The sequence below is a fragment of the Mesoplodon bidens genome, assembly GCF_964165515.1.
Source record: "Mesoplodon bidens genome assembly, chromosome: 5".
Lineage (NCBI taxonomy): Eukaryota > Metazoa > Chordata > Mammalia > Artiodactyla > Ziphiidae > Mesoplodon > Mesoplodon bidens.
In genome coordinates this window covers 73,848,629-73,865,089 of record NC_138161.1, presented here as the reverse complement: position 1 = coordinate 73,865,089, position 16,461 = coordinate 73,848,629, and the positions used below count along the sequence as shown (strand labels likewise).

Sequence of the window (16,461 nt, the reverse complement as noted above, 5' to 3'; positions counted from 1 at the left end):
TCCTGTACTTCATAAGAAGGAAGATGCAAGGCCAGTCCTTCCAAGTATCAGTCAGTTTCCATTTCTCAGCAAGACTTAAAGAGGATTAACAAACCAAGCTACAATTGTCACTGCTGCAGCTGGTCCCAGGATCATAGCTGATATTCATCAGTTACCTCGTTTGTCACCCATTCTAGTTTCTCTCACCTTCAGTCAGCATTTCAGTTGCTGTAGGTTGCTTGCCTGGTAGGTTGACACAGTCCTTCATCCCTGATAGATTTGAACCCTCAGTTGTTTTCCTTTGTCAGGCAATAGTTGCTTTGAGTGTCCATTTTCAACTATTCATGGCCAGAGGATCACCAAGAGGTGCCTCAGTGAGTTCTACAATCCAGATGTACTTGTTTTTGCCTCCATTGTGTAGCAACAACCCCACCTTCTCATGACAATCAAGGTCAACTAAACCAGTCAGTAGAGTAGTTCTTTTCTTGCTTATCCACTGGCATGAGGAGTTCAAAGCAGTTCAATTTCCAGTTCAGTGAAACAATGTTGTTTCTAGGAAGCAATGCTACCTTGGGAATCAGGATCTCTAATGCAGCAGATATAAGGTTGTAGAAACAGATAGCATAAATTCTGCAAGTGGGTCGTTAAAAGCGGTAGAAGATAGGCTGATTCTTGGTTCCTAGAGCCCCTGCTTTTTTTTTTTTTATTAGAGGGGAGGGACTGGTTCTTTATTTCAAAAAGACGTTTATCAATTTTCAGTATCAAAACAGTTACACTATTGGTTTTTCTTTCTCCCAACTGGCCCCCAAAGAGACCACACCAAAGGAGAGTACATTTTAAGCTAATTAAGCTGCAGTATGCACACCTAACAAACCTCACCAGAAAGGAGGGATTGTGTGGGGAAAGAAACTTTAAAAATCAGCACACTCCCAGCCCACAGACTAGAGAGCTCTCACAGCCAGATGGGGTGACCAGTGTACCCCAACCCCAAAGAAGCAAAGTTTCAAAATAGTATAAAACTTAAAAACAGCTTTGTACATAAGCTATTTAAGATTTCTCCAGCGCTAACTGATACAAAGCACAATGAGATGGCACTGTTAGAGACAGCAGCTTCAGACCCAGGAAAGGGTGCTGAGATGAGTTTCAGATGGCAATCAATGGCAAAACATAATTTTCTTTCTTTCAAGGAGGCAGGAGAGCAAATAAGTGGTCACCTCAACATAAGGGGCACATGATCCATTCTGTGAGCGGTTGGGAATGGGGTAGAGCTAGGACAAGGATTTGGTCTCAGACAGAAGTCTCGCCATTTTTTAAATTAATTAATGTATGTATGTATGTATGTATGGCTGCGTTGGGTCTCCGTTGCTGCACGCGGGCTTTCTCTAGTTGCGGCGAGCGGGGGTTACTCTTCCTTGTGGTGTGCGGGCTTCTCATTGCGGTGGCTTCTCTTGTTGCGGAGCACGGGCTCTAGACGCGCGGGCTTCAGTAGTTGTGGCTCACGGGCTTTAGAGCGCAGGCTCAGTAGTTGTGGCTTGTGGGTTTTAGAACGCAGGCTTAATAGTTGTGGCTCACGGGCTCTAGAGCACAGTCTCACTAGTTGTGGCACACTGGCTTAGTTGCTCTGCAGCGTGTGGGAGCTTCCTGGACCAGGGCTTGAACCCGTGTCCCCTGCACTGGCAGGCGGATTCTTTTTTTTTTTTTAATAAATTTATATATTTATTTTTAGCTTCATTGGGTCTTTGTTGCTGCGCACAAGCTTTCTCTAGTTGTGGCGAGCGAGGGCTACTCGTTGTTGCGGTGCGCGGGCTTCTCATTGTGGTGGCTTCTCTTGTTGTGGAGCACGGGCTCTAGGCACACGGGCTTCAGTAGTTGTGGCACGCAGGGTCATTAGTTGTGGCTTGCAGACTCTAGCATGCAGGCTCAGTAGTTGTGGCGCACGGGCTTAGTTGCTCTGCGGCATGTGAGATCTTCCCGGACCAGGGTTCGAACCCGTGTCCCCTGCATTGGCAGGCGGATTCTTAACCACTGCGTCATCAGGGAAGTCCTCGCCATCTTAAATTTGTTTGGTCACTTCTGATGAAAAAAAAAAAAAAAACAGTTGCCCCAAGATACGATTTTCAGCTGAAAACCTGAACAGCACTTTTTTTTTTTTTTTTTTGCTGACTCCTCCTGGAATCACCTCTCTGGTTTGGTGGGTACTTTTCACAGAGCAACGAGGTTTCCCAAAATGGAGCCTTTCTCTGGGCTGTTTGGCTCTCAGGAAGGCAGGCCCATACCTTTCCCCTCCTCTACGGAGAGGGCAATATGCATTAAGCTGAAAAGTTACCTTCCAAAAGTGAGACAGGGATTAGACTGCTGCTTCAGAACTATGGAATTATCTGGAATGTTTTACAAATGGCTGCTACATCAACAAGAAAAAAGGTAATTATAAAATGTGTACCTCACAGCATGCTTTTAAAGACACTTTACATTGTGCTCACATTCCCTTAAACAGTTGTTCCCAAAAGTGCTCAGCCTCTAGTCCAACTGGAATCTCTGGGGAGAGGCAGAGACAGTTTGGGGAAAAGGACACAGGGGAGGGGGTGGGAGACGTGGCGAAAGGAGAAAGCAGCCTTCCAGTTAAAGGTCAACCATCAGTTTAAAGGTCAGCTTCGGGCAGGCTGGCCTCAGCGGAGTCGGGGTCAGAGGGAGGAGCAGTGCAGGGCGGGACTGGGGCGCTCTGCGTCTCATCCAGGTCAAGAAGAGTCTGGTGCAGCATCCTTTGTGTACAGACGTGCCCCTCTTTGGTGCATATCAGTTCATCTTCCAAATCACCCACTGTCTTTTCCAGCTTGGCTACCGATCTCTCAGCAAACTCAGCATGAGTCTCTGTCTCTTGAGTTTATCAGTAAGAATCTATCTCTTCCTCACATTTGTCTTCTTTTTGAGAGTACTTTTCTTCAGCAGCATTCAGACACTTCAGCTTCTCTTCCATCAATTTGATCTGCTCATCCGTCTCTCGGCAATGGGACTCTGCCAGCTCAGCTCGTTCCTCTGTGCCTTCCAAGTCTCTCTCAATAATCACCAACCGAAGAGCCACCTCTTCGTACTTCCTACCTGCCTCTTCTGCAATTGCTTAGCTTCTTCGAGTTGGATTTCCTGGAGCTCCATTTTTTCTTCCTCTTTTAAGGTTCGGTTTTCAGCGACCTTCATGGCTCTCTCGCTGTCATCAGCAGCTTTCTCAGCTTCCTCCAGCCTTTGCAGGGCAGTGGCCAGGCGCTCTTGAGCACGGTCCAGCTCCTCTTCAACCAGCTGGATCCTACGGTTCAAGGAGGCCGCCTCAGCCTGTTCCCAGGCCGCCTTTCTCCCTCCACTTTCGCTGGAGGCGCTCGGCCCTTTCCTCCACGTCACCGGCCTGCTGCTTCAGAACATGGGTCTCGCGCTTCACTGCCTCGATGGTGACCCCCGCCGTGGTGCCCACCCGACCCCTGCTCGCCTTCGGGTTCCTGCCTCCTCTGCCTGGAGCTGCAGCCACTTCTCACCCCTACTTCCCCTGGAGCCCCTGCTTTTGGATTCGTGTACAGGATCTGAACATGCCACCATGGCCACTTTGTTCATTAGCCCATTGTGCAAGCAGTGAACTGAGCAAGGAGAGAAGCTGACTGACACCCAGAAAATAGGTCAATCTATTTACCTGGTTATTAGGAGTCTCTTTGTGGCATAATGTAGCAGCGATCCATTTCTATAGGACCCAATATAGAATACTACCAAACTGTCTTTGACTTGAGTTCAAGGTCTTTCTTTCTCCCTCAGTTGGAATAGGTGTGGGCTGAGAGAGTTGCATCAATGCAGCAGAGGCAGGCGATATGGAGGTCTAGGCCAACAAGTCATATTTTTTTTTTGCATCTTCTGGAGTACTTGAGTCTCCCTAAATCTACCATTTCCTTCATGCAATAGTTTGCTTCTTTGCCTCTCAACCTTCTTCTGGGAGTTTCTGTTAACACTAAGCTCATGACGGGCAGCTCCAATTGCACAGTTACTTGGTGTACCATTGTCAGGCTCTCAGGCTTTACTTCAGGGTGTATGGCCCTTCATGTTCCAGACCACTGGACTCCTAAAAATTTCACTGATGTTGCAGACCCCTTGATCATCAAGGACTTACTGCCTACCCTCTGACACATATGTGTTTTGTTTTGTTTTGTTTTGCGGTACACGGGCCTCCCACTGTTGTGGCCTCTCCTATTGTGGAGCACAGGCTCTGGATGCACAGGCTCAGCGGCCATGGCTCACAGCCCCAGTCGCTCCGCGGCATGTGGAATCCTCCCGGACCGGGGTACGAACCCGTGTCCCCTGCATCAGCAGGTGGACTCTCAACCACTGCGCCACCAGGGAAGCCCATATATGTGTTTTAATAGGGTATTTGAATTACTTGACCTGTTCTCCTTATTAGGTCCAATTAGTAAAATGTCAATCAGTGTAGAAGGCTAGCATGGTGCATGGTGGAACAGCAAGATAATGGAGATCACTATAGAATAGACCATGACAGACAGCAGAAAATTAACGCAGACCTAGAGCAAGATAGTGAAGACTTCCTGCTGTCCTTGAAACATGAAGATGAGCTGCTTTTGATCCTCTCTATTGATGAGAATCAGGAATAAAGCATTCAGCAAAACAGTGGTCACAAATGAAGTGCCAGAGATTGAGTTGATTTGCTCCCATAAAATTCATATCTAGCACAGAAACTATAATTGGGGATACTATTTTAAGTTTATAGTAGTCCACTGGCACCCACCATGATCCACATGATTTTTTTTGCAGAGGCCAGGTAGGTGAAATGACTAGGTATATTATGGGAATCACCATCCCTGAGTCTTTTAAGTCTTTTTTGGTAGTAATTTCTGCAATTTGTCTGGCAGGTGATATTGCTTCTGATGTACTGTCTTGGCCTGGAGGGAAGGTGCCTTGCACCTTTTTTAATCATAATGTTCCTTAATTCATAGGTCAGGAAACCAAGGACATACTTCTAAGTATATCTATCCCATTAGGCATTCAGAGACTAGAGATACTGCAACAGAGTGGGTCCTTGGATCTATTGGATCCATTGTGAGATGCACTTGAACCCAAACACCATTTACAATCTGGTATCTATAAAGCTCCCTTTTAACTGGAGGACCATGGTGGTGTTTGGGGCTCTCTAATATTGCTGTCAGTTGTGATCTCATTCTAACTATCCTCAAGACATCTGCGGATTTCCTTGGTGGTCCAGTGGTTAAGACTCTGCACTTCCACTGCAGAGGGCACAGGTTTGATCCCTGCTTGAGGAACTGAGATCCCGCATGCCTCGTGGTGCAGCAAAAAAAAAAAAAAAATCTGGGTACTCCCTTTTCTTCAGCACACAATTACTCTGACAAATTTGAGGAAAGGTTAGAGAGATACTTGCCATGCTGTGGTGGAATTGTGGGGACCCAATATTCCCTTTAATCAATGGGCTCTGGCTCTATGAACTGGCTTGGATCTAGTAACTGGAAATTTCAGTTTTCCATCAGTGTCTGACATCAGCCTTATGATCATCAGTTTTGAATTTTTTTGGTTGTACAAATCAAACAAAAGCCTAGTCAATGGTCTTTAAACTTTAGCATGTACCCAAATCACCTAGGGGATTAGTTAAAACATAGATTGTTGGGCCATATCCCCAGAATTTTTATATTAGTAGGTCTGGAGTGGGGTTTGAGAATTTTCGTATCAAAGAATTTCCTAGGTGATGCTAAAGCTGTTGATCTTAGTACAACACTTTGACAACCAATGCTCTTAGATGGTGGTTTGTCTATGTTACCTTTAGGAAAACCATCATCAATTTGAGGTAATAATCACTTTGGGCCAAGGCACTTTGATTGCCATTCTGACCGTACTACTCAGTTTAGTAATTATATCCCCCCTGGCTTCTGCCTTTCCAGAATCCCAATATCTCCACTGATATAAAGTCCAGTGCTATGCCAGGATCTTCCACTGTCAACCCTGGCCTGAAGAAGACAACCAACAGTGAGTTTCTCAGTGATGTTGGCTCTCCCATCATGGGTACATTTCTTAGCGAGGGGAGTGTCCCCTCCTGGAGAATATACTCAGGTAGTGGGTTTGCATGTCTTCATTCTAATATTCTCTTTTTCCTGAGCCTTCTCATCCCTTTCTCATTACTCTGCCAAGTAAGTTCCAACAAATCCACCTCAACTAACTGAGCCATTGTGAATCCAGGCTTTATGGAGTCATCCCAGCTAACTATTAGGACTGGTAAACACTGAATTTTATTAGGACATTATTAAGACTTGCTAGACACTAAATTCCAACTTATGGATGAGTTGCCCATTTCAACAAATTTCTCCTGCTTAGTTTAAATTCCATTTCCACTTGAGGGTCCAACACCCTCAAGATCTACCCCCACAGATGTTCCTCTGGTTCTTGCTTGATGTGTTCATGATCTGGACTTACTACCTGCCTTAAAGCCATCTATGGCTTTCACAGAATGCCTTAAAACGACAATTAGCTGCCCCGAGCCTATCAAGGGTTTCAGTGCCATCATAAGTAGCCGACTGCTGCAAAAGTACTATAATTATCATTACCCCCATTTGATCAGTTGCAGTGGCAACTTGATATCCCTAAACTTACCCTAAGTAGGGTAAGAAACTACAAGGAGGAGTATTGGCAAGCTGGCTATGACTTCAGAATAATCATGGCTGGTTGCCCAGCCTTGTGGGACATTTCCAGAGAGGCCAAATAAAATGACTGCATTTCAGAACAATCCATTAGGGGAAGGAAAGACAGGTAAATATCTGCTGACTCCTTTCTATCTCTTGCCTTTCATTGTTGAATTCTGCCTCCTTAGGATGTTAACTTTCTCACCTTTCCAGCTATGTTACGCAGCCTTTCCCAGCTCCCCAGAGGAAGCCAGAGCCTCTGTGGATCCCATCTCGTGAGTGTTCAGATGTTCAGATGTGATGATCTCTCCTTGTCAGTTGGAGCTGTGCATGGAAACTTCCTAGTCCGTGGTGGTGGCAGTGGCTATAGTAGTGGGGATGTAAAACTGTGGATCAGTTGTGATCCATTGCTGGGGCTGGAACACAAGGGAGACAACCATGGTAAGGGTGTTGGCAGGGCCGAAAAGGGATGGTGTATAAATTGGTTTCTGCTCAGCCAGTTAGAATATTTGTCAGGTCATTTGAACACCTATCAAAGGTCTACTGATAAGCAGTTTCAATACTGAGGCCTAGAAATTAAAAAGAAAAAAGGATTTAGCCAAATTCCTTGAACTTATGAAGTTTACAAAATAGTTTGTGAAACATACATATAAATAGATAATGTAAGATAATGTGCTAAATGTAGTGGTACATGCAAACAGGGGGTAAGCAAGGAGCACAGAAAGGGGCAGCTAGTTCAGTTTGGGGAGACCAGTCAGAGAAAATTTCTCGGAGGCAGGACCAGCTTCATGGGCATTCAACCGGCATCTCAGGGCCTCATGCTTAGAAGTGCTCATGCTTGGGGTTGAATGCTCTGTGGTCTCCTTTTGAAATCTTAATATTGTAGCTTTATCCTTGAAATGTGTGTTTTGTAGGTGCAGTTCAGTGGGACAATGGGCATGTACCCGGGGCTTGGAGCCCAGCTCAGTGCAGTCCCACCTTCCTCTGCTTCCCTGTCTCCACAGGAGGGGTTCTCAGTAGCCCATCCTCAGCCATTGGAGCCATGGGGCAGTGAGCCTTGCAGGGGGAGACCTGCATACTGCCATCACCCTCCATCCCAGGCCGAGACCAGGCACAGGAGCAAAGAGGGTCAAGGTCAGGCTTGTGCCCCGCAGTGTCTTGGGGTGGGGCAAGGTGGCAGTTGTCCCTGCCCTGCGCTGGCAGTTCCACAGGCTCATTGTCTAGGCAACTCATGAGGGCCTCTCTCTCACCCTCCATTCAGGTGCCAAGAGTGTCCCATGCAGAGGCTACAATCACTTGGCTTGGGGTGACCAAACATGTGACAAGTAGATTGATTTCATCCACATTTTCATTTTGCATGGGGCCCAGAAAATTATGTGATCAGTCCTGCCTGGAGGTGATGATGCTGGAATTGATTCTTGAAGAATAAATAGGGATTTTCCTGGTGAAAGGGATGAGGAAGGGGCTGAAAGAGTCTCCTAAAAAGGGGGAATGACATAAGTGTGAACAAAAATTATATTATAAACAAGTGTGAACAAAACAAAATTATACCACACATAAATTTTACATAAAGCATGAAATGCTTTTCTTTTTTTTTTTTCCTGTTTTGAACACCTTGGTGGATGGTGTTCCATTTCCTGAGATGGGGAGGAGAAGGTATGGGTAGGTCAGGGGAAAGTTCCATTTTGGCCATGTTAATTTGAGTTTTCTATTAGACATCTATTTGGAGAAGTCACGGTGACAAGTGTCTGGAGTGCCAGGCAGAGGTCAGGGCTGGATATAAGTTTGGGAATCTGTGGCGCAGGTGGCTGAAAGCCATGGGATCAGGTGAGGTTGCCCAGGTAGAGAATGTAGATAGAGCAGAGAAGTGGATCTGGGACACCCTTATTTTAGATGATGAGCAGAAGAAGAGGACCCAGAAAAGGAGATTAGGAGCATCCGGTACAGAAGGGAGACACTTGGGAGAGTGTCATTGAAGATGATGATGAAAGTGTTTTAAGAAGGAGGTCTGAACCTAATTTGAAAGCTTGAGGTAAATATTGGAAGTCAAGATATTTCATATAAAAATGTTTTCAGGCTTTCTTGAACAATGAGGAGGTCTGAAAACACAGGCCCCACGTTCTGCTTGGCAAAAATCAGCTGCCAGATGACAGAGCCTGTACTCATCAATGTGCGTGTGCTGTCCATCCTCCCATCCTCCCACCCACTGCCTCTTGTCTCCCTCTTAGGGCTTGTCAGTCCAGATTTATCATCATGCTTACATTACTGAAAGTCCCACAGGAGAGAACTATTTCTCTGTGCGTCTCTCCATCAAAGCCAGGAAAACAAAAGATAGCCCAAAAGAGCTGTGTGTTTTAAAAGCAGTATTGGAGAGGGCATATTTCTCTGTGGAAGTGATGACTAGTCTATGTGTTTAATAAGGAAACAAAGCCTCTTCAAAAGAAACAGCTCTGCCTGTTTTACTCGATTATAATCCATTACCTCCTTGTTTTCTGTAGGTTTTTGAGTTGACCCTACTCTAAATTCATTTGCAAATTCTGTTTCCAGAACAAATATTTCTCAAATGTTTTCATCATGTTGTTTTTCCTAGTCAGTTAACCGCAGTGAGTCCTGACTGTTGGTGTCCATATTTTCTGAACACAGGATATATTAACTGATTGAGGATGTGTTTCAAATCTAAATTCACACTTAGGAGCATTTGTCCACTGTCCTCTGCTGACTGTCTTCCCAGCTGCCAATTTTGAGTCAAGTGGTAGGTGTGACAAGGCCTGACATCACCAGTTCAAATTCTACCCAAAAGACCATTTTCTAATCAACAAGGCAGTGTCTGTATGGCAGGAGCAGTTCACTGTGGTCCCTTTGAGAGCCCTGGCCAGTAGGGAAATACAACCAGCCTCAGTGCTGGCGTGAGGGGTGTGGGCTCTACATCCTATGGTCTGAGCCTTCTTGTCACCCCTTCCCTACCTTCAACTCTTCACCTTGCCACACATGCCCTAGTCCATCATCTCCTGGTGACAGGAAGATCCTAATCCTGGGTATTGATCATATTAAGGCATAGTAGTATTATAAATTAGAGACTTCATCTCCCAGGAGAAGGGAAGACCAGTCTGTTGAGTCAAGTCTTTTCTTGCAAATTCACGGCAGTGGTTAAAACTTGTGATTAAACACTTTACTTTTGGGCCAAACTGCTTGCCCTCAAATCCCATTTTTGCCATTTACATTTTACCATCATCTGTAAAATGGGAAGAATAGTAGACTAACCTCATATGTTGTGAGGATTATGTGAATTGACATGTAAAGTCCTTGATTAATAGTGGCTGGTATATAGTAAATGCTCAGATTTTTGCCGCTATACTATAATTGCCTTAAGATGATGATGATGATATACTATTAGATCTTCTTTCCACTTAGTTACTGTGTAACCACTGGGCTGATCAGTTTCTTTCTCCCTGGTGTACAACTCCTTTTTTTTTTTTGCAGAATTTTCTGACTTATGCACAATTCTTTATATCCACTCTTTCCTAGTTATAGAGATGATGATAAATTTCTATTCATAATTTATAGACACATGCATACTTATTAGAAGAAATAGAATATACTCATCTATAGAGAAATATATATTTATAATTTCTTACCAGAAATAGTAGAGGAGGGAAATCACTCATATATGTCAAAATCCTCACTTGTGTTCAGTCACATTTTTCTTAAATCTTCCAAACCCTTCTTTAATCAGTTCTTTACTCCGAATTCCTTTCAATTCATGGGTTGAATAAGTGGTCATTTTGCATTGTTCTTCCAGCTGTTTGTGATTTTTTTTTTTTTACATCTAGTTTCTTATTTCCATTTTGCTTTTTACAGTGTGACTGCGGCATGATTTCAGGGAGCCTAATCAATATTCCGGATATTTTTTACATTTACTCCCTCAGTATATTCTCCATCTCCAGTTGCTGTTTAAGTGCATGTTTGTGTAATTCACTTTAAATAATGCTTTGAACTTATTTTTTTAACTTTTGAACTTTTCATTTTGAGATAATTTAAGACACAAAACAGTTGTAAAGATAGCACAAAGAATTCCTGCATACACTGCACCCATCCCCCCAAAAGGTTAACATCTTACATAACCACAGAACAATGATCAGAAACAGGAAGTTAATATTGATACAGTACTATGAACTAATCTACAGTCTTATGCAACTTTTATCAATTGTCCCACTAATGACCTTTTTTTGGGGACCAGATTCCAATCAGTGATCCCACATTGCATTTAGTTGACATGTCTTCTTGGTCTCCCCCAATCTGTGAAAGTTCCTTAGCCTTTGTTTGTCCTGCATGGCCTTGATCTTTTTGAAGAGTACTGGCCAGTTATTTTGTAGAATGTCCCTCTGTTTTGGTCTATCTGATATTTTCTCATGATTAAATTCACGTTATGCATTGTTGCAAAAACCCCACGTACCTGACCCAATGCCACTTCCAGTGGTGGGTGGAGAGGCCTCTTCCACCGGCAAAGAAGGCTCATCAGAATTTAAGGGTTCAGTGTCACCAGCTTCATCAGATTTCCCCCACATATCCCCATGGTAGCATGCAGGATCCCATATTTTCCCCAGTCAATGCTCTCACTTTAATGGTAGACACTGTGTGAGGCTGGGGGTCTAATCTGTAATTCAGTTAATCACAGGGTGAGATTCTTTTGATTTTCAGCAATCTCGGCCCTGCAGCTACAGGAGGCAAGAGTATTCCAAGGCATGTATAGAAGCTTTCAGGTCATTTTTGTGGTGTCTGAGCTGGGAAATTGAATTCACTCATGAATTCAATTTTTTTTATCACTTTTTATTTTATTTTTTTATCCTTTTTTTTATCACTTTGTCCAGCAACATTAGGAGCAACCAGCCAACCTCATTATATTGATATGTTAGATTTCCCAAAATGTTTGAAAGTATCATATACACAGTCACCCAGCATCTTGCTTCTTATAAAGGATTGATTAGGAGTATCCAATGCAGATATTTTCTGTATCTCCATTGCCAGATCATGCCATGGACTATAAGTGCTCTCTTAACTACTGGATGCAGAGTCATTCTGCATCTTTAAATCTAATCAGATTCGAGAATCAATTCCAGAAGGCCAGAATCAATTCAGAAAGCTCATCCTTAAAATTCTGTTCCTTTAGAACCACTCTCAGTACCAAAATATCTGTATTAGTCAGGTTTCTCAGGAGAAACAGAATCAATAGTGTGTGTATATGTGTATGTGTACACACACACACACACACACACACACACAAATATAAATAGGAATTGGCTCACGTGATTATGGAGGCTGAGAAGTCCAGACCCAAGAGAGTCAATGGAATAGTTTGAGTCCAAGTCTGAGCCTGAAGGCAGGAGAAGACTGATGTCCCAGCTTGAAGTTAGTAAGATACACAGAGCAAAAAATTCTTTCTTACTCAACCTGTTTATTCTATTCAGCCCTTCAACAGATCAGATGAAGCCCACTCACATTGAGGAGGGCAATCTGCTACACTCATTCTACCAATTCAAATGTGAATTTCATCCAGAAACACTCTCACAAATACATCCATATATGATGTTTAATCTAATATCTGAGCACCCCATGGCCCAGTCAAGTTGACACATAAAATTAACCATCACACGTTCTCAGCATATCAAATCAGGAGGCACATGATGACACTTTGTCTCATTAGTGGTGATATTGGAGCACTTGAATAAGGCAGAGTCTTCTAAATTTCTCCACTGTAACATTACTATTTTCCTCTTTGTATTTGGCAAGTATCTTGTGAGGAGATATTTGGGAGTATGTAAATATTCTGTTTCTCATTGTACTTTAACCTGCTAATTTTAGCACCTATTAATGATTCTTGACAGAGATAATTATTACTATTATGTTGCCAAATGATTATTTTATATTGCCATTATTCCTTCTACATTTATTAATTGGAATTCTCTCCCATTTATTTACTCAATTATATCAGTATGGACTCATGAATTTTACATATATATATATATATATATATATATATATATATATATATATATATATATATATATTATATATATACTAGGCTATAATCCATTACTCTTACATTTTTTTCTCATCTTGTCCTAGATTTGGGTATTAGGAGACACTTTTTTTTTTTTAAGGGAGGTGATATTTATTTTTTTTAATTTTTAAATTTTAAATTTTTATTTTTTAATTTTTATAGGAGTATAGGTGATATACAAATTGTGTTAGTTTCAGGTGTACACTAAAGTGAATCAGTTATACATATACATATATCAACTCTTTTTTAGATTCTTTTCCCATACAGGTCATTACAGAGTATTGAGTAGAGTTCCCTGTTCTATACAGTAGGTCCTTATTAGTTACCTATTTTATATGTAGTAATGTGTATATGTCCATCCCAATCTCCCAATTTATCCTTCCACTCCCTTTACCCCCTGGTAACCATAAGTTTGTTTTCTATGTCTGTGACTCTATTTCTGTTTTGTAAATAAGTTCATTTGTACCATCTTTTCTTAGATTCCACATATAAGCAATATCATATGATATTTGTCTTTCTCTGATTTCACTCAGTGTGAGAATATCTAGGTCCATCCATGTTGCTGCAAATGTCATTATTTTGTTCTTTTTTATGGCTAAGTAATATTCCATTGTATATATGTACCACAACTTCTTTATCCATTCATCTGTTGATGGCCATATAGGTTGCTTCTATGTCTTAGCTATTGTAAATAGTGCTGCAGTGAACATCAGGGTGTATGTAACTTTTCAAATTAGAGTTTTGTTTGGATATATGCCCAGGAGTGGGATTGCTGGATCATATGGTAGTTCTGTATTTAGTCTTTTAAGGAACCTCCATACTGTTCTCCATAGTGGCTGTACCAGTTTACATTCCCACCGAGAGTATAAGAGAGCTCCCTTTTCTCCACACCCTCTCCAGCATTTATTGTTTGTAGGTTTTTTGATGTTGGCCATTCTGACTGGTGTGAGGTGATACCTCATTGTAGTTTTGATTTGCATTTCTCTAATAATTTATGATATTGAGCATTTTTTCATATGCTTTTTGGCCATCTGTATGTCTTCTTTGGAGAAATGTCTATTTAGATCTTCTGCCCATTTTTTGATTGGGTTGTTTGGTTTTCTTTAATATTGAGCTGCATGAGCTCTTTGTATATTTTGGAGATTAATCCCTTGTCAGTCACTTCATTTGCAAATATTTTCTCCCATTCTGTGGGTTGTCTTTTGGTCTTGTTTATGGTTTCCTTTGCTGTGCAAAAGCTTTTAAGTTTAATTAGGTCCCATTTGTTTATTTTTGTTTTTATTTCCATTACTCTAGGAGGTGGGTCAAAAAGATCTTGCTCCAATTTATGTCAGAGAGTGTTCTGCCTATGTTTTCCTCTAAGAGTTTTATAGTATCCAGCCTTACATTCAAGACTTTAATTCATTTTGAGTTTCTTTTTGTTTATGGTGTTAAGGAGTGTTCTCATTTCGTTCTTTTACATGTAGCTGTCCAGTTTTCCCAGCACCACTTATTGAATGGGCTGTCTTTTCTCCATTGTATATTCTTGCCTTATTTGTCATAGATTAATTGAGCATAGGTGTATGCATTTATTTCTAGGCATTTAATCTTGTTCCATTGATCTAGATTTCTGTTTTTGTGCCAGTACCAAACTGTTTTGACTACTGTAGCTTTGTAGTATAGTAGGAAGTCAGGGAGCATGATTCCTCCAGCTCCATTTCTTTTTCTCAAGATTGCTTTGGCTACTTGGGGTCTTTTGTGTTTCCATACAAATTTTAATTTTTTTTGTTCTAATTCTGTGAAAAAATGCCATTGGTAATTTGATAGGTATTACACTGCATCTGTAGATTGCTTTGGGTAATATAGTCACTTTGACAATATTGATTCTTCCAATCCAAGGACATGGTATATCTCTCCATCTGTTTGTCATCTTTGATTTCTTTCATCAGTACCTTATAGTTTTCTGAGTACAGGTCTTTTGACTCCTCAAGTAGGTTTATTCCTAGGTATTTTATTTGTTTTGATGCAGTGGTAAATGGGATTGTTTCCTTAATTTGTCTTTCTGATCTTTTGCTGTTAGTGTATATTTAAATAGTTTTTTTCTGTGACTCTCATGTTCAGGTATGTAAGGTTAATGTAAATAAACAAGGTTTCTCTATGATTTTAGCATTATGGATTTCTTTGCATAGAAATCTCTTAAGAACTTTTTATTCTTAAAAATGTTTCAAAAGATTCTACACCAGATAATGGGAACTTAATAGTCACCCAGATAAAAACAAAATAGCAGCAACCACAATGACCCCTCTCTACCACCACAAAGTTATTTCACTCTTTCAGATCAGTAACTATTTGAGGGAATTGTGTTGAAATGTTAGAAAGACATTCTCACAAGCTAGAGATGCTATTTCAAGTAAAGAAATATGAAAATATTGACATTTTAAAGTGACTTCTATGGATTTGATTTTATGAATAACATACAGCATTCAGTGATCTTATACTTTTTATAACTCGTTCATTTTTATCATGAAATCTTTATAGCTGAAAGAGGTCTAATACATCATCTATGTCCATTGGTTGCTGACTACAAATTACAGAAAGCAATTCTAGCTATCTCATCCCAAAAAGAATCTATTAAAAGGATATGGGTTAACTCATGGAATCAGGGGAAACAACTAAGGTATCTGGCTCAAAAAAGGTAGGTGTCAGAGGGGCTTCAGGAATCTATAAAGAAGGAACTAATAAGTAGACCTTTTGAAGAGTCTCTGCCTTCTTGAAGATAGTCATTGTGTGATTCCATTCAAGGTCCACATACAAAAGACAGAGCGAGTAATGTACCTTTATTGATAGTCCTATAAAGATTGGGTCCACTTGGGGAGGGATAGTGTCTGTTTAGGTTCCACCAGACTCTAACTCTGAGACAAGGATTCAGGAGCAAGCACTTCATTTGGGAGTTGACCCCAGGGAGGTTTACTCAAGAGTGGGGAAGAGAGGCAAGGAAGGGGAAGAAGCCAATAAAAGAAGTGTTATCAAAGCAGATCCCACTCTTGGCAACTGGGGTTTACTCTCAAAGGGAGACAGTTTAGAATGCACATCAGAGTTATTTCAACTGAGAGATGAAGAAACTAGAATATTTTCTAACCATCTGTCTTTACATGGTTGGTTGAGAGCTTCTGGGACATTAACTCTTGGGTAATTCTGGCTTGTCCTTTGTATGAATTCAGCATGTTATTACAATTAGACAAAAGTTTTCTTGCAAGGAGTCATAAGAGTTTGAAATGAGCAGCTTTCTGTGAGTAGAAGTAAGTGCTGAGAAGACATGGTCACGGAATGGATATGTCTGCCAGAGTGGTTTCCTTAAGCAAAATTGGGATGTTGTTACTAGAAGGTGGAAACTAAAGTCTGGGCAGGAGAACATCGTAAATGTTCATTTCCCCACCAATGCAACCATCTCATTTTTCAGAAACAGTTGTCTGCAGGTCAAATTGCTATATATGTTGTATCAATTAGGTACTTTCAGCTACAAGTAGGAGCATATAAAAATACAAGTGGCTAAAAGAATAGAGATTGTATCTGGCATGATAGGCTACATTATGCTGCAGTAACAGCCTCCAACAGTGGCTTAACACAACAGAAGTTTATTTCTTACTCATGCAAAATCAGCTGAGGGTCCAGGCAACTGTCCACAGCAGCGGTTTTTTAGGTATTAGCTCATTATTCCAGGCTGCTTGGATCTTTGGCACCTCCACAAATGTGCATGCTCCCATGATTACCACTGCA

General features: G+C 41.5%; 1 pseudogene across 1 annotated transcript; it reads right to left on the bottom strand.

Moving 5' to 3' along the window:
* Positions 1-2,617: 2,617 nt before the first annotated feature.
* On the bottom strand, positions 2,618-7,483 carry LOC308617932 (annotated as a pseudogene). Its single transcript has 2 exons — positions 7,399-7,483; positions 2,618-3,477 (listed from the first exon to the last, which is right to left on the bottom strand). The product of its transcript is annotated as an uncharacterized misc_RNA (transcript).
* Positions 7,484-16,461: the final 8,978 nt, after the last annotated feature.